Source organism: Pinus tabuliformis, chromosome 8 (genome assembly GCF_031772625.1).
Source record: "Pinus tabuliformis cultivar Carrire ecotype Pingquan chromosome 8, CPIR1, whole genome shotgun sequence".
Classification (NCBI taxonomy): Eukaryota; Viridiplantae; Streptophyta; class Pinopsida; order Pinales; family Pinaceae; genus Pinus; species Pinus tabuliformis.
Genome location: NC_142294.1, coordinates 815,793,629 through 815,818,949, shown reverse-complemented (window position 1 = coordinate 815,818,949; position 25,321 = coordinate 815,793,629). Strand labels below are relative to the sequence as shown.

Below are 25,321 nucleotides of genomic sequence, written 5' to 3'. Positions count from 1 at the left end.
GATATGATAGGAATCCAATTGCCAAGATTTGCGGGATGTAGATATCTAAGTGTTGGAAAGTGTAACTATGTTCGGTCTTCATTAATGTACTTGAGTCATCATGTAATGTACTTGTCAAAAGAATAAAGAAAATTATTATTATTATTATTATTATTATTATTGTGACTTATTAAAGCATGGGTTTTATGCTTGGGTCACCATGTTTTAGGTCAAAGTCCCCATTGACGACTTCTCAGATCTATTCTGAGTCAATAGAGTCATTGTACTTTTAAAGAGACCCTTCTTGGGCTTTTGAATCATGTAAAAAGGTTTAGTATTGAGTCAAATATGATTTATGTATCATCCACATCAAGTTGGCCTAAGCACCCGAATTCGACCCACAAGAAGCCTATAAATACAAGCTAGTCGAAGTCATTTGGAGCATCATCTCTCAAGCTAGTTCGATATCTAAAGAGTCACTGGAGAAGTGCAAAGTCTATTGTCAGGGAGCCAAAGGAAGTGCAAGTTTGGGGAGGTCTAAGAAGAAAGGAAAAATTGAACTTTTGGTGCCTCTCTCTCTCTCTGTTTCGTGCTCTGAATTGGGAGATCAAAGTCTTCCAAGTTTTACTGTTGCTGGAAGCTGCTGCCTAGTCGAAGTTGTTGGAAGGGGTCAATGATCTGTGAGGCTGACTTGGTGTGGAGGGGAGGTTTGGTCTTGGTCTAGGGTGAAGAGTCTCAAAGAATATTATTGAAAGGAAGAATTATCTTGATTGGGTTTTCACCTCGAAACGAGTTTTGCCCTGGCATAGTGCCTATATCTTGTGTCTCTTGTTTTGTGATCTTCATACACACATAATATGAATTTCTTGATGAAAGATAAGATAATAAAGAAGTAAAATAAGCCAACACATTCACAAGTAATTATCAAGAAAGGAGAACCAAACCCTAATATAACTACTTTGATTTTTCAACATGGGATCAAAGTTAAAGTCAAGAAGAGTCGAAGATCACTTTGTTGGCACGGATTCTCCCTCTATTATGAACTACATAAGAATGGGTTTTAACATTGCTGGAAGTTGGATCAAGAAGGTCATCTACTACTTGTTCAACAAGGTCAAGAGTCAAGGATTCTTGGCTGCTCTTACATGTTCTCTTACTGATAACAACACATGGATCATTGATAGTGGAGCATCGACACACATGATAGGTGAAATTAAACAACTTCATACACTATTATAGGAGCCATCTTCTCATGCAGTGGAATTGGGTGACAACAAAAGCTATGTTGTTAGAGGCCTGGGGTCAACATTGTTGAAGCTAGATAATGGATCAAAGCTGCATCTCAACAACATTCTATATGTTCCAGGTTTGAAAAAGAATTTGCTTTCTATTTCTTATTTAGAAGATAAAGGGGAAAAAATTGCTTTTGTTGATGGAAAAGTAATGGTTTGGGGAAAAGACTCTAGTATCGGTAAAGCTAGGGTTATTGGAGTTCGTGAAGGAAGTCTTTATAGAGTCATTACACCACCTCCTCAAGCTCTGGTTCATATGGAAATAAGTCCCATTGAGCTATGGCATAGGAGGTATGGTCATCTACATTATAAGGTCATCCCTACTCTTAGTCAACTGGTTCATGGTATTCCTAATATGAAGTTAGATCGTGAAGGTGTGTGCAAGGGATGCACTTTGGGAAAACATACAAGAAAGCCATTTCATAATAGTGAAACTAGGTCTAAAGAGACATTAGACCTCATCCATTCCGATGTGTGTGGGCCCATGTCTAACAAATCACTTGGAGGTCATCTCTACTATGTGACATTCATGGATAACCATTCTAGAAAGACATGGCTCTACCTCCTCAAAACAAAAGATGAAGTATTTGGTAAGTTCAAGGAGTTTAGGGCTGAAGTGGAAACCTTAACCGAAAGAAAGATAAAAACTCTGAGGTCTGACAATGTTGGGGAATACACTTCTAATGAATTGATTGCATATTGTAAGGAAGAAGGTATTAGGAGGGAGCTCATTGTTCCCTATTATCCTGAACAAAATGGATTGGCTAAAAGGAAGAATAGGTCAATTGAAGAATGCATTTGAACTATGCTCCTTGATCAAAATCTACCAAAGTTCTTATGGGGAGAAGCAGCGATGACAGTTGTATGCATTCAAAATAGAAGTCCTCATAAGAGTCTTCATAATACAACATCCAAAGAAGTATTCACAGGAAAGAAGCTGAGTGTGGATCACCTCTGAATCTTTGGAAGTCCAACATACATTAATGTTCCAAAAAACATTTGCTATATTCTCAAGTAGTATGAAAGAGGACCTCTCAAGACAAGGTTTGTCAAAGAACAAAGGTATGCTTTAAAACATTGATTTCTTTTGTTTATTCATTTGACAATCTATTACTAACATTGTTGTGTCTAGCTACATTGAATCATAGTGATTCTGGTTTTGGGTGATTCATCACTTGATAAATCTACCCACCTCCACTCATATTCTTAATTGAATTTGTAGAACCCTAGACAAGTTATGGAAAACCCTAACCTAAGGGTGTGCTAATGTGAATGTCTGAAACCCTAAATTGCTTAGGGTTATTGAGAAATGTTATTCAAAGTTTTTGTTGATAATGTCATGTTTGGGATTTTGGTATGATCAGGGAGACCTAACTTGTTAGGATTGAATGATAAAGTCTAAAATCTTGAACCTTTGAAATATTGGTAATGTTGGGTTTGCTATGTTTCTACATTGAAACCCTAATTCATTAGGGTTTGGTGGAATGTGCAAGAAAGACCCTTATAATGTCTTAGAAATGATTTCTTGATATAAGTATGTTTGTCTGATCAAACCCCAATCTAATCAAGTTTATTGTGAAGTTGGGTTTGACTAACACATGATATGAAATGCCTATGCATGATGATGAAGTCCTAGATGTATGAGTTGACCTGTTTGTCATCCTAGGGTTTGGAAACAAGCCCTAGTCAAAGGTTGTCTTTCTAGGATGATAGTATTTGTGAAATTCTAGGGTTTTGGAGTTAAACCTTAGTAGAAGTAAAAATCTCTGATGAATGATGACAATATGATAATTTGAGATTTGTGTAAGATTGTTGAAATCTAAGTTTCAGTTGGGATTGACGTTTGATTGAAAATCTAGGGTTTGCAACTAACCCTAGTGGAAGCTAGTCATGTTAATGACTTAGTTGTGATTGGTTTTGACTGATTATTTTGTATGAAATCTAGGATTTGCATGAAACCCTAGTGAAAAGTCTAACATATGAATTTTGAAAATTTGTTAGATGCTTTGTAGATCTATATTTGTTTGAATCATTTCTAGGGCTTGCTATATGTTGTAGTAAGGTATGTCATACCTTTGGAAGAAACATTGAAACCCTAGATGTAATGAAAGTTGTTATGATGTAGTCTAGGGTTTATGACAAAGTCCCTAGCAAGATGTTGAAGAGTATATGTCTCTTGTTTGTAATTATGATCCAGGTGGATATTGGTGGCCACCTGCCAAGTCCACCTGGACCCCCACCATTGTCTTTCTCAGCATTTTCAGTTTCCTTAATTGTAGCACAACTTACTATTTTTAGCATTTTTTCGGGTCCTGAACTTCCGGAGCCGTTTTGAGGCCCTAAACGAGCTAGATCTTTCTAATGAGCTATTGTACGCGTCAAACGGAGATCATATGCCAAAGTTACGACCCCGGGAAGTTGATGTACCAATTTACCCCAAACGGGGCCCACAGTTTGGCGTTTCATCTCCTAGGGTTAGGTTTTGGAATGTTAAGGGTTTTCCATTGTTTCTCAACAATAAATAGGCCTTCGAGCCTCATTGTAACACAGTTCAGAGGCATGTAGCCATCACATCTCTTCTCAGAGATAAGCTACCATCGCCTTAGCTGGTTTATTTCCTTTTCTGGTTGTAAGCATATTTCAGTATTTTCCATTAATGAAATGAAGTATTATTTCCGCTGCATCTTTGTGTATATGGTTATCTCTGTAATTTGTTGCGTTCCTGTTTAAATCCGGATCAGTGGTATCAGAGCGGTCTGCTTTTTCTCTGTTTTTCTTTGCATGTCCCCAACAAGGTCGGGATATAAGGAGTTAGGGCTTGAACTGGTTGAACCTTTGCAAGACCAGCCTCGCAAATCCTGACGGCCTCCCATGGCGGACGAGAAGAAAGACGAGGGGGCAGGAGATCCCATCAAAATCTTGCTCGAAGAAGCCCTCGAGCGACAACGGAACGCGATGATGGACAGCTTTGCCCAGATCCTTCAGCGGCTACCCAGAAGCGACGCATCGGCTTCCAGCAGCTACTCTGGAAACGCCACACCCTTTAAGGTACAAGTTAATTTTGAAATCCCCATATTCGAGGGTCAGATAGACGCAGATGCCGTAGATAAATGGTTAAATCTGCTAGAGGGTTATTTTTCTGTTCATGAATTTTCGAGTCGGGAAAAGATTGTTTTTGCTCTTCTCAAAGCAGCCCCCCACGTCAAGGACTGGTGGGAAACCTACTGCGAGCAGAAGGATGAAAGTACTGGCTCACTATTTTCAGCCACACCCACCTGGGATTCATTCCGGGATGCCAACAAGGAGCAGTACTACCGTGTCGGAAGCTATGAGGATGAATACATAAAGTGGACCACGCTGCGGCAGGGAAGGGACCAAGACGTGCCGGAGTTCACCAATCTTTTCCATACCCTTCGCACAAAGTTGGGTATCAAGGATTCGGAGCAACATTTGATACTCAAATACCGTGGCTGCCTGCACAAGTACATCCAGGAAGAAATACAATTCCTAAACATCCCCTCGCTCGGCGCAGCATACCGATATGCCATCAAGGTCGAGCAGAAGTTTAAACAAAAGAAGCGAGACTTTGGATCTACAAATCCAAAGCAGGGGAAAGGTGCCCCTAAACCACAGAACAAAGGACAAAGCCAAGGCGGGACAGCCCAAGACAACCAGCCGAAGCTGCAAGCAAAGAGCAGCGCCGCGAAGCCGAGAAAGGACACTGGAAAATGGTGCGAGTTCCATAAGAGCTCCACTCACAACACAAGTGAGTGTCGGGCCAAGCAGTCACTGGTGGTTGAGCTAAAGGTTTCAGAATCAGATGCATGTTCCGACTCTGAGTCAGAACCCGATAAGGGGTATGAAAAAGGGAAGCAGATCATTGATGCGGATCCCAGCGCCACTGTTGCTACCGCAAAGATCCAGAAAAATGAACCCGAAGATCCAGAGGAGGAGGAGCGTCTCTTCCACTCCCAGATGTGGGTAAAGGGCTCCCCGATATAGTTCATTGTTGATAGCGGGAGTCAAAAGAACCTCATTTCGGCAGAGGTCGTGAAGCGGTTGGGCTTATCGACCACAGCACATCCACAACCATACACCATTGAGTGGCTTCACCAAGGACGAGATCTTCGCGTGAGCCAGCAGTGTCGCCTTCCATACAACATCAAGCCCTTCACGGATGAGGTATTGTGTGACATTTCTCCCCTTGAAGTTTGTGATGTATTACTAGGACAACCATACTTGTGGAAGCGACATGCTGTGTATGAATCAAGGCCCCGTGTTGTTATTATTACATTGGGAAATAAGTTGTCCAGGATACCAGAGGTAGCACCACCTGCCGCCATCTCTTTGATTACTGCAAAACAATGCAGTAAGATCATTTCCAAAACCAGGAAATTTGTTTTCCTGATGATACGCACTCAAGGAAAGAAGAAGACAGTGGTCGCGGCCTCCAAACGGGGTCCCTCTGCATGACAACTACAGATGGACAAGATTGTGGAGGAGTACGAGGACATCTTCACCTCCCCGGCAGGGGTTCCTCTGCACTGTCAAGTCAAGCACTCCATCGATCTGACCCTAGGTGCGCCGCTACCCAATGGACCAATTTATCGACGCTCAGTTTTGGAGAACAATGAAATCAAGAGGCAGATTCAGGAGCTCCTGCAGAAAGGTCACATCCTTCCGAGTTCATCGCCCTGTGGGAGCCCGATCGTGTTGGTACAGAAGAAGGATGGGACGTGGAGACTCTGTATTGACTATCGGGCGCTGAACAAGATCACTGTCCGTAACAGGTACCCGATCCCGCGGATTGATGACCTCCTAGACCAACTAAAGGGGGCGAAATATTTCAGCAAGATCGATCTGAAGTCAGGATATCACCAGGTACCAATCGAACCCTCCGATGTGTGGAAGACTGCCTTCAAATCCAAGGAGGGCCTCTTCGAATGGTTGGTCATGCCTTTCGGATTGACGAATGCTCCTGCAACCTTTATGAGGCTAATGGATGACATCTTGCGGCCATTCACCAACTCCTTTGTAGTAGTATACTTGGATGACATTCTGATCTTCAGCCAGAGTTGGGAAGAGCACCTCCACCACATCCGACAGGTTCTCCAAACACTGCGGCAACACAAGCTATGTGCCAATTTGGAGAAATGCACTTTTGGCATGACCCAGGTTCAGTATCTGGGATACATCATTGATGAACAGGGGGTGCATGTCGATCCAGCCAAGGTCCAAGTCATTCGGGATTGGCCCTCTCCAACCACTCTAACAGAGCTCCGCAGCTTTCTAGGTCTGGCCAACTTCTACCGCAGGCTTGTGTTGGGGTTTTCTCATATTTCTTGGCCCTTGAGTCAAGTCACCAAGGGAGGGGCGAAAGCAAAATTCTTTTGGTCTGAATCTCAACAGAAGGCATTCAGGGAGTTGAAGGATCGCCTCTGCACAGCACCAGTGCTCGCGTTACCAAATTTACAACAACCATTTGAGGTCGAGACAGATGCCTCTGACTATGCTATTGGGGCAGTCCTTACTCAACATGGACATCCAGTGGCATATCACAGTGAAACACTTTCAGACACAGTCCGGAAGTACCCCACTTATGATAAAGAGATGTATTCCATTGTACAGGCCTGCCGACAATGGAAGCATTACATTTTGGGGAAGGAAACGGTCATCCACACAGACCACCAACCCCTGCAGTTCATACAGACCCAAGGGAAATTGCAGAATGATCGCCATCAGAAGTGGTCTACATACTTGCAACAGTTTCACTTGAATATCAAGTATAAAAAGGGCAGCACCAATAATGTTGCAGATTGCCTCAGTCGACCACCGATCATGGCGCTAACCACCGTGCTCAACTCTTGTGGGCACGAGACTTCTGATTGGCCACTTCTCTACAAAAGCAACCCAGAATTCGGCCACACATACCAGACACTCTTGGAGGGTCGGCATGTTGCAAATTTTCACCTCCAGGATGCCCTATTATGCCACCTCGGTCACCTTTGTGTTCCTTCAAGCGAGCGTGCCAAGATGATTTGGAAAGCACACTACAGTCGGGCTGCTGGGCATTTCGGGGTCGAGAAAACAGTGGCAGTACTGCAAAATTATTTCTATTGGCCGAATCTTCGACAGGATGTTGGGAAGTACATTCGATCATGTACTGCCTGTGCCATTGCCAAACCGACCAATAAGAAGCACGGCCTCTATACCCCGTTGCCTACCCCTAGTCGACCTTGGGAATCCATCTCCATGGATTACATGTCAGGCCTTCCTTCCACTAAGCATGGAAATGACTGTGTTTTTGTGGTCGTCAACAGGTTCTCGAAGATGGCCATTATGATGGCCTGCAAGAAGAATATCACAGCAGAAGCCACTGCTAAACTCTTCTTTGAACGAGTGTGGGTGCACTTTGGGATCCCACAGTCTATCATCTCAGATCGGGACAGTCGGTTTCTCAGCACATTTTGGTCCAGTCTCTGGTCAATGCTGGACACCAAACTCACGAAGTCCACAGCCTTCCATCCTCAAACTGATGGCCAGACAGAGGTTGTCAATAGGATGATTGTGCACATTCTGCGCATGTATAACTCAAAGCATCCACGCACATGGGACGAGAGCCTCCCCTATGTTCAGCACAGCTACAACCGAGCTCTTCACAGCTCCACTGGCCATAGCCCTTTTCAGGTGGGTTTGGGATTCCAGCCACTATGCCCCATTGATGTGGCCATGCCACTTGCAACTACTCACATGAATTCAGCTCATGTCCAGTCCGAAACAGATAAGGCCACCAGCTTCATTGAGCGCATCCAACATAGTTCGCCAGCAGGTCCATGACATTCTTGAGAAATCAAATGCCAAGTACAAGCAGCGACATGATCAACATCGGGTGCCACACAAGTTTCAGGTGGGCGACAAAGTCTGGTTGCATTTGCAAAAGGAACGCCTTACTGGAGCCTATCGGAAATTGAGACCACTCTGATATGGCCCTTACACCATTACTAAGGCTATGGGAGACAATGCATTTGAGCTCAGCATTCCCCCATTCCTTGGCCTGCACCCAGTGTTCAATGTGGACCGCCTTCGGCCATACTTTCCACCATTACTAGACACATCGGACATTGCAGAACAGCTCAAACCCACAAAATTAAATCCAGATTGCATGGAACAAGCTGCAACTGATCGGATCATGGACACACAGATCAAGAACACTCGCCAACAGAATATCCAACTGTATCGAGTTGTCAAAGCAGGCCAACTCCTTCAGCAGGGCAAGTGGCTCACCAGGGAACAAGTTCAGCAGAAGTTTCCTCATCTCATGGAGGAGCTCAACGCAATGGGGACCATTGCTTCCTAAGGGGGGAGGAATGATCCAGGTGGATATTGGTGGCCACCTGCCAAGTCCACCTGGACCCCCACCATTGTCTTTCTCGGCATTTTCAGTTTCCTTAATTGTAGCACAACTTACTATTTTTAGCAGTTTTTCGGGTCCTGAACTTCCGGAGCCGTTTTGAGGCCCTAAACGACATTTTTTGGGGAATCCGGGGGCAACATGGGTCCATGGAATGGATTGATGTTGCCCGTTCCAACAATGATAGTGCTCAGATAGATCTTTCTAATGAGCTATTGTACGCGTCAAACGGAGATCATATGCCAAAGTTACGACCCCGGGAAGTTGATGTACCAATTTACCCCAAACGGGGCCCACAATTTGGCGTTTCATCTCCTAGGGTTAGGTTTTGGAATGTTAAGGGTTTTCCATTGTTTCTCAACAATAAATAGGCCTTCGAGCCTCATTGTAACACAGTTCAGAGGCATGTAGCCATCACATCTCTTCTCAGAGATAAGCTACCATCGCCCTAGCTGGTTTATTTCCTTTTCTGGTTGTAAGCATATTTCAGTATTTTCCATTAATGAAATGAAGTATTATTTCCGCTGCATCTTTGTGTATATGGTTATCTCTGTAATTTGTTGCGTTCCTGTTTAAATCCGGATCAAATTAGGTCTAGGTATCTGATATGTATAAAGTTGAAATGCTTCCGTGATTTTGATATGGTTGACCTCATGCTTCTATAGACTTGGTTGCACTTGCTATCTAAGTTGTGCAGGTACACAATCTTCAATTTGGTGAAGAGGCTCATTGATAAGCATGATGAAGATGATAATAACTCTGATGGAATGGTTGGAAGCCACGAAAGATTCTCTGATGACGAAAAGAAGAAGTAGAACTCCCTAAGTTAAGAGGGAGCCCGGATGGAATCTCCCTAGGATAAGAGGATGGTTGAGAATATTCCTTGTATAGGAATGATTAGATTCTCTCTATTTAAGAGGGAGTAACATATATGATTCTCTGCTTCATGTGTCATGCACTAGACCAGGACTAACATCCATAAGTTTTAGTGAAGGCCATAAGTAGGAGAAGGAAATTGGAGAATGCATTTTTGAGGTGCTACTGAAAGAAGGATCTGATTGAAGAACGTGTTGCTGCATATGAAGTAGGGAAGAAAAATGTATGATTGAGGAATCTTCTGACAAAGATTCGGTTGTTAGTCCTACTATCAAAAGTTGAGAAGCAACATCAAGTTGTCTGAAAGACCCCGGTGGTTTGTATTTGATTATGTACATGTGAAAGTATATTATTGATTAGGGTTGTGTTTGTACAATGAATCTCTCGAAGGTTTTGATAGCATGCTGGTCACCAATCAGTTTGATTGGGAGATATTGGTTATCCTTGATCTGCTGGATCAAAGAGTGTTGAGGCTTTGTGGGTGAAGCATTGCCTGGGAGAACATTTGGCCGACACGTTGTGTTGATGTCCCGAAGTTGGAAAGATGGTGTTGGTTATTTAGCTCTGTTTTTGGATACACATCTGGATCTTTGGATTGGTGGTTAGCCAGTAAGCCTGATGGTAACCTTAGTCACCAGGTTCGGTGAATTTGAACGAATAAGTTTGAAATTCGCCGAACTTCAAACGAATACGAACTTATTCGTTCAAGTTCGCTGAATTTTACGGCGAACTCGAATTTAATAATGAATGCTAATTTAATGACGAACAAAATTGATTAAGTTCGTTTAGGGTTCGAAGAAAATCGTTTTGGTTCGAATTGTTTTGTTGTTTTAAATAAATTTCCAAATCAATTGCGGGCCCGTTTTACCAAATCAATTGCGGGTTTCATTGTTCGCCGGAGGGTTAGACTGTTAGTTTCATTGTTTGCGTCGTGCAGAGGGTTTGAATCGTTTGATACACAGTTACACTCCCTGCTTTCACTGCATGTGTGTGGCAAGTTGTGAGCTCCACTAAGAATATGCAGGATGTATACTCAGTGATAGTTTTAACCTTTGCATCAGCAGCAAAACCGCGCAGTATCTTCACTTGAACCCATCCTTGAAGACCCAACAGAGGCATGAGTGATAATATCAAAAGCGCCAACTTCCGGTTTACTAAAAAAGATGGAAAATTCAAACATCTTGTGACTCTGGCAGTTGATATGGACCCGTACCCAATTGCATGGCCTCCTGATAAAGCAAAAATGAGGAACTGCAGTCTGTCTTGGTAATCTCATATGAAGACCGATCACAATGGAAAAAGAATTGAAAAAAAACCACAATGAAATAACGGAATAGCAGATAAAATTAAATCTTTAAATTAAAAGGTTTCATTTCGTTTTAATTTTGATGCATTTCAAAACATAAATTGATCGACATATCGGGCATAAACGTGCCGACAGCGTGGGTCGTCCAGTGTCCACCGATAGAAATTCAAAAAGGAAGCGTTGTAATCTCAATAATTACATCACCCACATCAGATCCTGTGGCCGCTGAGCTGGCGAAAAGATTCCCTCTTTTTTGGCAGGAAAATCCCCGTTGTCACTTTTCGTTTCAATCGTTGTTTAGTTTTTTTCCTAATCGTTTAATTTGTGAAAATTAAAAAGGAGGATGACAATGGAAAAGTGAAAATATTTAAAAACACAATTAAAAGTAAATACATTTTCATTAATCAAATTGGAAGTTAAATTCATATAATATCTCAATTTATATAAATTATCTATATATAGTTTCATTTATTGGAAATTAAAAATATTGTGATTATTTTAATATCATCTCACTATATATATATATATATATAATTTATAAATAAATTTAAGAAAAATATCTTTTAAACTTATTGAAATTCGATCAATTTCTGAAACTATCACTTATCACTTTAATTAGTAACTTTACTCTGCTTCTGGCACTAAAATTGGATCCTAAGCATTGGCATTTTCCTTTGCATCTTGGACATGACCTTATGGATTGATCTCATCATTAAGTGACTGGTACATACTTGGTAATAAGCTACAGCGAGCTTATCTCTGTTACTTAAAGATCTGGTATATTTTTTGAAGTTGATTAGTTGGAAAGCATATTATTCTTTCACATCTTAAATTGAATTGGTGTTTCATTGGCATTGTGGTAAGTTGGAACTTTGGAAGTTGGAACTTGGTTCTTTATTGGAATTTGGCACTCACTTTCATGGTTTATAAAAATTTAAAATTATGTCGAAATGATTTAAATGTTTGAGCAATAATCTTATGTCTTTGCAATGTGCATTATGGACTTTGAATTTGACTTTAAATTGATATATATATATATATATATATATATATATATATATATATACATTCTTTTTTTTCGAATTTTAGTTGCCGAACTTTATTCGAATTTCAAGGTCGCCGAACTCGAACTCGAACCCGAACCTCGTGACTTAGATGGTAACTAGAGGGGCTGAAAGATTGAGTCCACCTTATTCCCACTTAGATAGATTGCCCTGGTCAGGAATCTAGTCCATGGCATCGCGGTACCTAAATTGTTGAGAGACCAATGGATAGATTGCCCTGGTCATGAATCTAGTCTGTGGCATTGTGATGCCTAAATTGTTGAGACCAATGGATAGATTTCCCTAGTCAAGAATCTAGTCCATGGCATTGTGGTGCCTAAAGTTCTTCATGGTTCATATAGTTTCAGATCTTCCATTGTAATTGTACATTATGAATACCTCCCTAGTTAAGAGGGAGTGTTGGAAAATGTAACTATGTTCGGTCTTCATTAATGTACTTGATTCATCATGTAATGTACTTGTCAAAAGAATAAAGAAAATATTTATTATTATTATTATTATTGTGACTTATTAAAGCATGGGTTTCATGCTTGGGTCACCATGTTTTAGGTCAAAGTCCCCATTAAGGAATTCTGGGATTTATTCTGAGTCAATAGATTCATTGTACTTTTAAAGAAACCTATCTTGGGCTTTTGAATCATGTAAAAAGGTTGAGTATTGAGTCAAATATGATTTATGTATCCTCCACATCAAGTCGGCCTAAGGACCCTAATTCGACCCACAAGAAGCCTATAAATAAAATCTAGTCGAAGTCATTTGGAGCATCATCTCTCAAGCTAGTATGATATCTAAAGAGTAGTTGGAGAAGTGCGAAGTGTGATGTTAGGAAGCCGAAGGAAGTGCGAGTTTGGGGAAGTCTAAGGAGAAAGAAAAAATCGAACTTTTGGTGCCTCTCTCTCTCTGTTTCGTGCTCTGGATTGGGAGATCGAAGTCTTCCAAGTTTTGTTGTTGCCAGAAGTTGTTGCCTAGTCGAAGTTGCTAGAAGGGGTCAAAGATCTGGGAGGCTAACTTGGTGTGGAGGGAAGGTTTGGTCTTGGTCTAGGGTGAAGAGTCTCAAAGAATACTATTGAAAGGAAGAATTATCTTGACTGGTTTTTCCCCTCGAGGGGGGTTTTTCCCTGGCATAGTGCCTATATCTTGTGTCTCTTGTTTTGTGATCTTCTTACACACATAACATGGTAATTGCTTGATGAAAGATAAGATAATAAAGAAGTAAAAGAAGCCAACACACTCACAAGTAATTATCAAGAAAGGAGAATCAAACCCTAATATAACTACTTCGATTTTCCAACACTAAGTATAATAAATGGGGATGGAATCCAACCCTTTCCACAAAAATCTTCTTTCAAAAAGTCTTTACTAATGAAAGTTGCAAAAGGGAGTACTTGTAAACCATCTATCTACATGGGCAACCACAAGAGAATTTTTTTCTCCTCAATGCACAATTCCAGCCAGCAACCTCACATGCTCCTAAAACAGCAACCCTTTAGATGCCTCATATATCATGCTCAGTTCACTTGCCTGATCAACATAATCATCTAATAATGGTGGTTCAACACACATGAGGTACATTAGCCTTTGTTTCATATGAAGAGTTTACATTTAATGTATTGGGAATTTAAGCAAGGATCATGGGTTGAAGTCAGATAATGGATCATGATGCTTGGAAGTTATGCTTGTTTCCTTACTTCACCTTGATGGTCATCAATTCCTTCTAGTCTAGTGTGACCCCCTTGGTCTTTTCTTTCAATGCCTAGGAGAAGCATGAATGGGATGCCTTAATAGAGATAGTGTGTCCATGTTCTTCCACACTTTGACACTTTCTACTTTTCCCTTTCTCCATTTAGAGTTGGTTGTTGTCATTCATTCATACTATTTCCCTGTCCGTCTTACCCTATGAGAAGAAGGGGCTTGGAAATACCCAAAGGTTGATGTTGTTGCAAGAAAGAATAAAAGAGCAAATGCCAATTGTTAAAATGCAAATTAAAGGCAAGGGATGAATCATATAATTAAAATCCAAGATAGCTTGACTTCTACCCCCTATTATGAGACCCTACCCCTAGTCCCATGCACATCACACCTATCAAAGTAAAAGGGACTTAAAGAACATCACAACCCTTATGAGAAATGAACTGCCCATACTAAAAAGGGGATTTAATTGAATCAATGAAGCTTGCAAAACAAGGTAATCAAAGAAAAAGAGAAGGCTAGGTAAGGGGTGGGAAAATAAAGGTTGAGGAAAGCGTAACTCAAGTCCAAAGCATTCCCTCTTCAAAGACACTAATGGATGATGGTAATGCATAATCCATTTATAAGACTATGGCACCTCTCCTGAAGTTCACCCCTAACCATATCACTTACCACACATCTGTCAATTAAAGGGTTGGCCTTCTTTTTTTCATTGTCCTTTAGGAGCACTTAATAGGGGTATTGATGAGCCTGCTATACCTAAATTTGGCAACTTGCATAAGGTCATAAGCTAGTGCAAAGTTTGAAGAATATACCTAATGTGATCTACTTGCATGGCTTTTACATCAAGTATGATTCTACCTTTTATGTTACATGAGCCATGCTTGATGATGATGCATACATAGAGATGGTCCTTTGAAGGACATCAATTATGCTTCTCCCAGACTTCATTGATGTTGCTACACACCCTTTGGAGGCGATTGAACTCACTAATGAATGTTGGACCCTCCATGAGATGACATGGAACACTTCTTGACATACACCATCACACATTGGGCCATGGACATTCCATCTTGGAGCTTGGACGTTGCACTATGATCTTGACATGGGACTTGGAGATAGAGAGCATGGAGCCCCTTGAAGATTTTGTACCTTCTTGAGCTTATTGGCATTTGGATTTATGACATGACAGATGACAATGATAGCACAATCCTTTGGAGGGGTCATGGAACCTTTTCCATTGATGATGTGATGCCCTAGCTTGAGGACGTCTCTCCTTTGATGATTACTATCTTGATGTGACATATGATGAATTGTGGAGCCAATCAAGCATTGATGAGGAGATGTTTGGGCACATTTTGATGAGGAGATGTGAGCTTTGGAGCATTTATAACCCTTTATGGAGGATGCATTTTAGCATTGGATATTCATTTTAGAGGCAATTTTGGGGGTCGGCTTGAGACCTATCCACCTTGTATCATGAATATTATGTAGTTTTAGGGCATTTAGTGGATATTAGTCTAATTATTAGGCCAAGTGCTTGGTTTCCCTTGTATAGGGGAGTGCTAGCCTTCATTTGAGACATTGCAAATTATGGAGAGACATCCTCTCTTGGATTACCATCTTTTTTTCTAGTTCGCTATGGATGCTTGAGTAGAGCAACCTCCTAGGAGGAGTTGTTGACGTGGATTTTGCACTCTTTTCTTGGATGGATTATGGTGAAGCTTGGATGAATGCATGATAAACCAAGTAAGTGCACTTCTTTTGCCTTGATTATTGTCTATGGATTATGGTAATTAAACCCTTAGAAAAATCCTTTCTGCCAAGTCTTTGAGGAAGGAGCAAGTGGACTCCCTCCCTAATCTCATCCTTGAAGATTGAGAGCCTTGCTTCAAAAATCCTAGGCGTAGTAAGTGTACTTACCCTAGCCTTTTGAACCTCGACCTACTCCAACTTATCTGAGTGTGTTGATCCTTGACTTTGTATGCCCTAGATTAAGAAAGGCACTAGTCTTTTCTCTTGTGGCAATCAATATTACTTTAAAATTTTGTTTTTTTTGTCTTAGGGTAATTTAGGGTATAATTACAGCAGAATCGTTAATTTTCAGCATTTATTAATTTGGATGGTGTAGTCCTAGGGTTAGAGAGTCTCGGAATAAATTGGAAAATGCGAAGTGCCATTTTATTGCATATTTCAGCCACTTTCTAGAGCTGACGTCTAGGATTTTAATTGCTGCTATATGCTCTATAAAATCAGAAAAATTGCGGTAATTAAATTCTTGTTTTACTCTTAGTTTAGCCCTTCTTTTTTACTTTATTACCATAGATTCTGATGGCTGCAATTTCTCATTTAATAAGCTACTTTACAATAACATTGTATAATTTCTTGATAGTGTTTGTTTGGGGACCTTCCTTGAGCTTATATTGTTTTACAATAGGCTATTTGACTTCACACATGTATGACACATTAGCTTGAAAATACATAGATGAAAAAGCTCTTAAATGTGAAATGGGCTTAATAACAAAGAGGGAAAATCCCTCATATATGCTAGAAATCAATGTGGGAAATCCATGTAATGTTGTAAAATGATGTGGACACCTTGATGATGTGTTGTCTACACAAAGGTAGTGTATGAATTCCATTGTGTAGCACCCCAACCTATCATGATGAATCAAATTCCAAACAAAATGTGAGGCACGACAACATAGATAATCCAAGTCAGCAAAAATAACATGAGCTAGTCTTATCAACATGCCTAAGCAAACCATGGTGTTACAACTTCATTCCATTTGCATTTGTCTTTGGAGTAGGACATAAGGTATCTTCCCTGGTTTCACGGTTAAAAATAGGTAAGGATGATGCAATTTTGTAAAAAGGGGCCTAGGAAAACTTATTAAATAGCTTTCAGAGTTACAAAGTGGGGTGTGGAGTCTGTTTCTAGTCCAGCTAGTCTTTTTTTGACTAGGAATCTTCATATAATTCATTTGCAAAACTTTTGAGAAGAAATTCTTTATTCAACATTTTACTACTTCGACACCATTTCCTTCCCCTTTCTATTATTTTAATATTGTTATTATTAAATTTTAGTCCTCCTTTCTTTTGATAAGCATTCAAATATAGGACTTTAGGGGTGGACCTTTTATTGAAGTAGTACGCATCTTTTATTTTATTTTTATTTTCTCTTTGTTAAATTTGGCAGCATTGGGACAAATTTCCCCTTAAGGGAAACCCCAAGCCCCATATGAAGTTCATTTCGCCAAAGAAAGAATTATAAAAATAAAATTAATTGGACAAATATTTATAAAACGGTTTGGAGATAAAAATTAAATATTTTTGGGCAAAATTCAAAACTTCAAAATTTGAGGAATTCCCTCCTTATTCCTCTAGTCGGCCTAATTCAAAGGCACCCATTTGATTGGAAAAATTCTAAAAATATTCTCTTGATGGATATCCAAGGGCATCTTTGTATGGCATAAAATTTCTTTTCAAGTTCGTATATTCAAATGGCTTGAAGATCTCAGTGTCTTTTCTGGACTTTGCAAAAGGTTATGTTTTGTCTGCCCTCGCTCTACTCAAGACTATGTTGTCTCAGGTTTAATCGTCAGCCCATACCATCTCTCTGCCACAGGTATAACCCTCGCTTTAGCTCGCATAGGGCTCATATATTCGACAAGACCTCGGCTTGTATCTCATATATGACTTCGCCCCTGTCATATGCTCTGTGATATGACTATTTGGATACGCTGACCCGACAACTGTATAGTTATCATCTAAGTCACCTGACACGGAGATTCGGGATTCGTAGGATACGGGATTCGAGTGTCGGATTCGAACATGTTGACCTCCCGGAACAGGACACGTAGGATTCGTTATATATTATTTTATTAAAAATATATATATATATATATATATATATATATATATATATATATATATATATTTAAATATATATATATATATATATATATATATATATATATATATATTTAAATATATATATATATATATATATATATATATATATATTAAAAATTAGATATTTCTTACACAAATTCTAATTAATGATACAAATTCATTGATTTCAAACATAGATCTTCATCTATAGCATGCATAGTACATACAAAATTCAAATACATGTCAGTGGTCACATAAATCATGATTCATAAATGAAAGACAACATACAACTACAAGATAGTAAGATAAAGACACTGACAGCTGTAGTTTTCTCATTAAGTCATGAAATCAAAATGTGTTACATAGGTAGTGCTGGTGCAATGCCAATGGCAAATAGAAATAGAAAATATAAAACAACTACAGGTATACAAGCCTCAAGGCAATAGGTAGTCATCAATCCTCAGAGTCATCATCAGAATCAGCATCAATGTCCTCATCATCATGGTCACCACTGCTCTCCTCTGCATCCTCCTCCTCCTATTACTTGAGTTTTCAGATCAATAAGTTTTACACTAGAATTTGGCTTCTGTCTTTAGGAAACTTCATAGCAAGTTTCAATAAGGAAAAATTATTATCCTCACTACTTAAAATCTTTAACCTCTCACAACAATGCCTGCTTATAGAACTTGGAAATATTTCACACTTAATATCATATTTGGAAGCTCCAAACAGATGATTCCCAACAAGACTAACATCGGTTCTGCCAATGGCAAACAATATTTTATCTCTAGAATAGGATTCCAATGATCTGAACTGCTATGCTGGTATCATCTTATTTCAAAACTATTGGATTTAAGGCAATGTTGTATCTCCAGGGAAATCTCACCAAATACTGCTTATTGTTCCTTCACTTTATTGTCTTAAGAAATGCTTAGTATTTCTCAGATTCTAGAGTTTGGAAATTCTATAAGTGGACATAATAATTTCATCTCCGAGTTCTTTGATAAATCAAACATGAAAAGTTACTAAGTCAGCTAAGCTCAAAGTGTTGTCGCAGCACATCGGTATCATCTAAAGGAGAAGTCAGACTTGGTTGACAAGCAAAAATAGACATAAGTGTGCCTCAATAGCAAGCAGTTTTAGGGGATTCGAATCCCAGAATCGGGACACGATGTGTTCGTACGGGATTCATACTGGATTTGTACAAATCCCGTACGGACACGTCGTGTCCCATTCTAGGATTCAAATTCCTAGCGAATTGTGTCTGATTCGCAGGATTCGAACTCGTGGGGGGTTTAGGACAAATCCGATTGCTTAGGTTATCATGACTCGCATTTGAATGTTTCGTATGGCATCAGTATGGCTTTGTTTGTGCACAATGATATGTATGAATATTTATACGTATGGCTCCTTTGTGATATGATTTAGTATGACATCAATTCTTTGTATATACACGTGCGTCACTTTGTTTTGACATCATTGCATGGGCTCGATCTCTCTCTTCAGCTCTTGTCATCATATATATTATACAACATTGACATCACATTAATATGGCATGAATCACAGTATTGACATTGCATTGTTAAGAAATTACAATCTTAAACTGTTATGGCATATGATTCCTCGTCAAGGTCTCGACTAGGCATTAATCTATATCTCTGCAATATTCTATTGGGTATGATATCTTTGTAGTATAATTAGTTCTTTCAATGTTTGATACTTGGCAACATTACCTTGTATATATGGCACCAGTGACCAATTGTATGCATTATATGTACAACATCATGGTGATCATGGCATATTAGTATTACAGTCCTGCTATGTGTATCTTTGATATTCTCCAAGAGAATCCCTATGCAGAAAGAAGACAACGGTAGTATAATCTACCTCTAGTGGTTAAGTATTGTCTACCTTCAAGATGCACGGTCCTCTTCAACGGTATGTACATAGCAATGATTCTATCCTAAAATCCTGAAGGGAAACCCTTATAATTGATTCAGATATATGCAGAAGTCTTCTTGGTTGATATGGCAGCATTGCAGTTTAGTATGGTGGTATATGGCAGGCTATTGATGATAGGATTATGTAACAACATTCTTGATAAATCTCGTTCACAAACGATGTTGTGAACAAGACATATACATGCCCTGGGCAGCCTACAGATTTGTACTTTGTATCTCAGCTGAACAATTGATGAACTCTAATAGAAGAAGCAGAATTGAATTCTGGGTTTTCCCCCTTGTGGGGTTTTTCCTGGTCTTTGACCAAATCCTGGTGTCTCTATGTGTATAGGCTTTTTCTTCTGATGTTCCTTTTATTTCCGCTGCACTATTGATGATGTTGTTCTTTCTATATTATTGCATAAGTTGCTAATGATGTTATGGGGTGAATGAATATGTAAATGATGAAAAGTATATAAATGCAATTATCAAAGCAAAGAACAATTCTTCCCTAAGAAAAATCAACATGGTATCAGAGCTGGGCTGAAGAAAAGTCAGTAAGATCACCCCGAGAAAGACACCTTTGAAGGATTCCCCGGTCAAAGACGAAATTGGTGGAGACCTAAAAGAATGCTAGGGTTTGAAGTAAACCCTAAGGACCCTAAGATGGTTAGGGATGGGAATGAAACATTTAAGGAGTAGTCTTGACATAAGAAAGACTAACAGCATTGAATCTGAAAAACCTAGGAGATGATGTAATTACTGTGCGTACTCTGGAGGCAAGCTATTCTTCCCCTGCAATTTCGTGATCAATAAATCATGATGCTTCATGGCTAAGGAAATGAATGGATCAAGAAGGAGCTGATGGCTTCCTTCTTCTTCAAAGATAAGTACCCCAGTAACTTAGCTCTTTTGTTGAAATTGATTGTTGTTGTTGCTAACATTGTTTGTTTGAAGAAAGTCCTGGAAAGCAAGCTCAAGCAATAATATGAACTGTAACGTGATCTATGATAATAAAAGTCTTTATGGAATCCTTGACACTCTCGAACTGTATTTTAAGTAAGAAATATGAATTCTTACTGAAGGCTTTTGTTACCCTAATGCAAATATCTAAGGACGTTCAACCTTTGATCTTCAAGTTTATAAGATAATTTATACTGTAATCATTGCAAGCTCCTAAGCATTCAAATCAACTCGAGTTTCTGAGGTCATTCAAGTTTCTTGTTCTAGAATCTAAGATTTATAGTCTCTGTTTCTCTCAAAGTTTCTATGATGATATGACATGTCCTAGGTATAATACTATGCAAGATTTCCTCATGACTATAGAACAGTGATACAAAAAATTTGCCCCTTGGCACAACTAAAACTTGGTCCGAGTTTTTGGGCTTGACACTGTAATCTGATCTGAGTTTTAATGGAATAATCCTTGATATGAAGGCATACCTGTAATGTCTTTCTGAGAATGACAGCAAAGGTATTCAATGATCCCTGTTTCTCTCCTTCAGAACTATGTCTGAAATCTAACAGTAGTGTATGGTAACAGATACAGTGCTTTCATGAATGGTATCCCTCATGACAACAGTATGGTTATAACTTGGTAAAGATACCTTGCTGGGATATAATCCTTAACTAGAGATGTCTATCACCTTATTGTTTTGGAAGTCAAACCTAATATATATATATATATATATATATAGATATGTGTCAGTGATCTTGACAAAGAATGGCCATGAACTTGACAGCAGTAATGGTGACTTGATAACATAAGTAAATTTGACAATGCATAGATGCCTCGACTTGATGGTGTCAGGACCCCGATGTGTATGATCGATAATGTGATAGAAATGTGATGTTGTGACCATAACCCTTGAGGTATGGTTGACTTTAACTCTTATGTGCAACTGATGATAAATGATTGATGTCATATACATACATGACTGTGAGTCCTAATTAAATAGCTAATGATGACTTGACTTGGAAAGTTTTTTTTTGCTGGATGACTTGTCATAACACTGATGGATGTCCAGATAAACAATGATATAAATGTGATAGCCTGATATAGTTTGGCTTGGTGGAAGATTTGACAGCAATATGATGATCTGATATGACACAAGACAATCACATGATGAGATCCTAGCACCTATTATCAGATATTTGTGAAATTGGCCTTTCCTCATGATGAAGAAGCATACTTTGGGACTACCTCAGGTTTTGTGTAGGAGACTCATGATTTCAAATTGAAGCAAGTCTTCTGGACTTGGGTTATTGAATATCTGTTATGGACATCAGGTATGTCTTTGATATTTGGTTTTACATACCAACAGTTTATTTCTGACAGGATTGACATATCTCATCAGTTTCAGAGGGATTTGCCTTGAAATCTTGCAGTGGTTCACTTCTTGTGCAAAAGTATAGTAAAGGTGATGAGGATTTCCTTGTCGAAGGAAGTGTATTGTCAGAGACATGGTATATTGGATTACATTAATGAATTGATTACAGATTTGGTGGATTCAGTGATGAACAAGCAGCCAGATAGATCCTGGTGTTGCAGCATACACAGTGAGTATTAAGACATCTTCATGGCTTGTGGATGCTACCTCCCTGTGTGAGAGGGAGAGAGGATAAATATCATATTTTCTTTATGTCGTGAACAGGAAAATGGAGAACTGCAACTCTTGTTAGTCTATGAAGCAGTGTGATTGAACTCGTTAGTAAGTTGTTTAAGCTGTTACTGATACAAGCACTTTGATATGTTCAGATCTTCAGAGAGCAACATGGATTGATGAATGTGACCCTCCTGGGCAAGGGTCCACACTGATCAAGAACACTGAGCATTGCTCTTCCCCCTTGGTTGAGCTCCTAGGGTGGGGAATGGAGTTGGCAGGCTCCTGGGGATGAGAGACCTCTGACCTATAGGGTGTGTAGTGATCTGGGATCTCCGCTAGTCAGAGTATGCCCCAATTAGCATCCTGCCCACTCTGTGGGATAACCTCTCCCATCTGGCCAATGGATTGAGGGACTTGGGATAGAGTGTGATCCCTAACCCTTGCAATAGGTGGATCTCGTCCAAGTTGGTGGATGTGGGTGTTCTACCATCTGAATCTCAAAGGTCAAGATGGGAAGATTAGGGACAATAGGGTAGATTGTGATCCTTACCTCCGGTAAGTTGATCTCACCTATTGTCAAGGAATTTGGGATAGAGTGTCATCCCTATGCATTGGGGTAGGTCTAAACTCGCCCATTGTCTGTGGATTCAAGATGGTAGCAATGGCTCCCCGATGGCGATAATTCCAGGTGGTAGCAATGTCTCCCAGATGGCAAATGATTCTGGGTGGTAGCAATGTATCCCCGATGGCGATGATTCAGGTTGGTAGCAATGGCTCCCCAATGGCGATGATCCTGGATGGAAGTAGTGGCTCCCCGCTGGCAGATATTTCGGGTTGAGTTGGGCTCCCCGATATGGTTCTAGGTTGAGCAAGGCTCCCTGCTGATGTTCCTGATTGACCTAAGCTCTCTGACGTTGTTCTTCAAATTCGAGATTGTTCAACAAATGGAGATGAGCGAGATATGTCGAAACGAGATAAGACTTGATGACGATGACGACTCTATTTCAGATGACCACATTGATTGTTGAATATAGGATGGAAGTCGGATGCTTCCCTATGATGATGATGATGATGTGGGTTGAGATGGACTCCCCTATGATTCTTCTTCTTCTTCTTCTTCTTCTGATCGAGATTGTTCAGCTGATGATAAAAGGAAATTGGGACAATATGTGATGAGATGGATGTTTTGTTGATATAACTAAGATGGAAATCATGAGTCTTTTCTGAAAGACAAGGTTTGAGGATTGATCTCCCTCTTGTTAATTGTGCATTATTCTTCTTCTATAAGACGAGATGTAATGATGACACAACTTAGATGAGATTTGTTTTGAGAAGAGCAGAGATAAGATGAGACCATATATGCAGATGAAAATTTCTCCCTAGCTGAGAGGGAGTGTTAAATTTGGTAGCGTCAGGACAAATTTCCCCTCAAGGGAAACCCCAAGCCCCACATGAAGTCCATTTCACCAAAGAAAGAATTATAAAAATAAAATTAATTGGGAAAATATTTATAAAATGGTTTGGAGATAAAATTTAAATATTTTTGGGCGAAATTCAAAATTTGAAATTTGAGGAATTACCTCCTTATTCCTCTAGTCAACCTAATTCAAAGGCACCCATTCGATTGGAAAAATTCTATATATATTCTCTCCTGATGGATATCCAAGGGCATCTTTGTATGGCATAAAATTTCTTTTCAAGTTCGTATATTCAAATGGCTTGAAGATCTCAAGTGTCTTTTCTGGACTTTGCAAAAGGTTATGTTTCGCCTGCTCTCACTCTGCTCAAGACTACGTTGTCTCAGGTTTAATCGTCAGCCCATACCATCTCTCTGCCACAGGTTTAACCCTCGCTTTAGCTCGCATAGGGCTCATATATTCAACAAGACCTCGGCTTGTATCTCATATATGACTTCACACCTGTCATATGCTCCGTGATATGACTATTTGGATACGTTGACCCGACAAATGTATAGTTACCATGACTCGCATCTGAACGTTTCATATGGCATCAGTATGGCTCTGTCTGTGCACAATGATATGTACCAATAGTTATACGTATGGCTCCTTTGCGATATGATTTAGTATGACATCAATTCTTTGTATATACACATGTGCATCAGTTTGTTTTGACATCATTGCATAGGCCCAATCTCTCTCTTTAGCTCTTGTCATCGTATATTTTATACAACATTGACATCGCATTATTATGGCATGAAGCACAATATTAACTTCGCATTGTTAAGAAATTATAGTCTTAACTGTTATGGCATATGATTCCTCATCAAGGTCTCGACTGGGGATTAATCTATATCTCTGCAATATTCTATTGGGTATGATATCTTTGCAGTATAGTTTGTTCTTTCAATGTTTGATACCTGGCAACATTACCTTGTATACATGGCACCAATCATATGCATTATATGTACAACATCAAGGTGATCATGGCATATTAATATTACAGTCCTGCTATGTGTATCTTTGATATTCTCCAACATAAGCCCTATGCAAAATGAAGTCAGTGGTAGTATAATCTACCTCCAATGGTTAAGTATTGTCTACCTTCGATATGCACAGTCCTCTTCAACAGTATGTACATAGCATTGATTCTATCCTGAAACCCTAAAGAGAAACCCTTATAATTGATTCAGATATATGCAGAAGTCTTCTTGGTTGATATGGCATCATTGCAGTTACTATGGTGGTATATGGCAGGCTATTGATGATAGGATTATGTAACAACATTCTTGATAAATCTTGTTCACAAACGATGTTGTGAACAAGACATATACATGCCCTGGGCAGCCTACATATTTGTACTTTGTATCTCAACTGAACAATTGATGAAATCTAATAGAAGAAGAAGAATTGAATTTTGGGTTTTCCCCCTTGTGGGGTTTTTCCCTGGTCTCCGACCAAACCCTGGTTTCTCTATGTGTATATGTTTTTTCTTCTGATGTTCCTTTTATTTCCGCTGCACTATTGATGATGTTGTTCTTTCTATATAATTGCATATGTTGCTAATGATGTTATGGGGTGAATGAATATTTAAATGATGAAAAGTATATAAATGCAACTATCAAAGCAAAGAACAATTCTGCCCTAAGATAAATCAACACTCTTTACCTCTCGGCCTTCTATTTTGGCTTAATTAATTGAGGTTCGTATGTTTTTCATTTCTTCATTTAGACTTTCATGATAACATTTGACAACACCTTTACAAATTAGGGAATGCAAATGTACATGGAAAAAATGGAAATGCAAA

The 25,321-nt window shown here is 39.4% G+C and overlaps 1 protein-coding gene across 3 annotated transcripts in view; it reads right to left on the bottom strand.

Moving 5' to 3' along the window:
• The window catches only part of PEX1 (peroxisome 1), a 326,445-nt gene that overhangs the window by 1,776 nt on the left and 299,348 nt on the right, over positions 1-25,321 (bottom strand). The window lies entirely within an intron of this gene.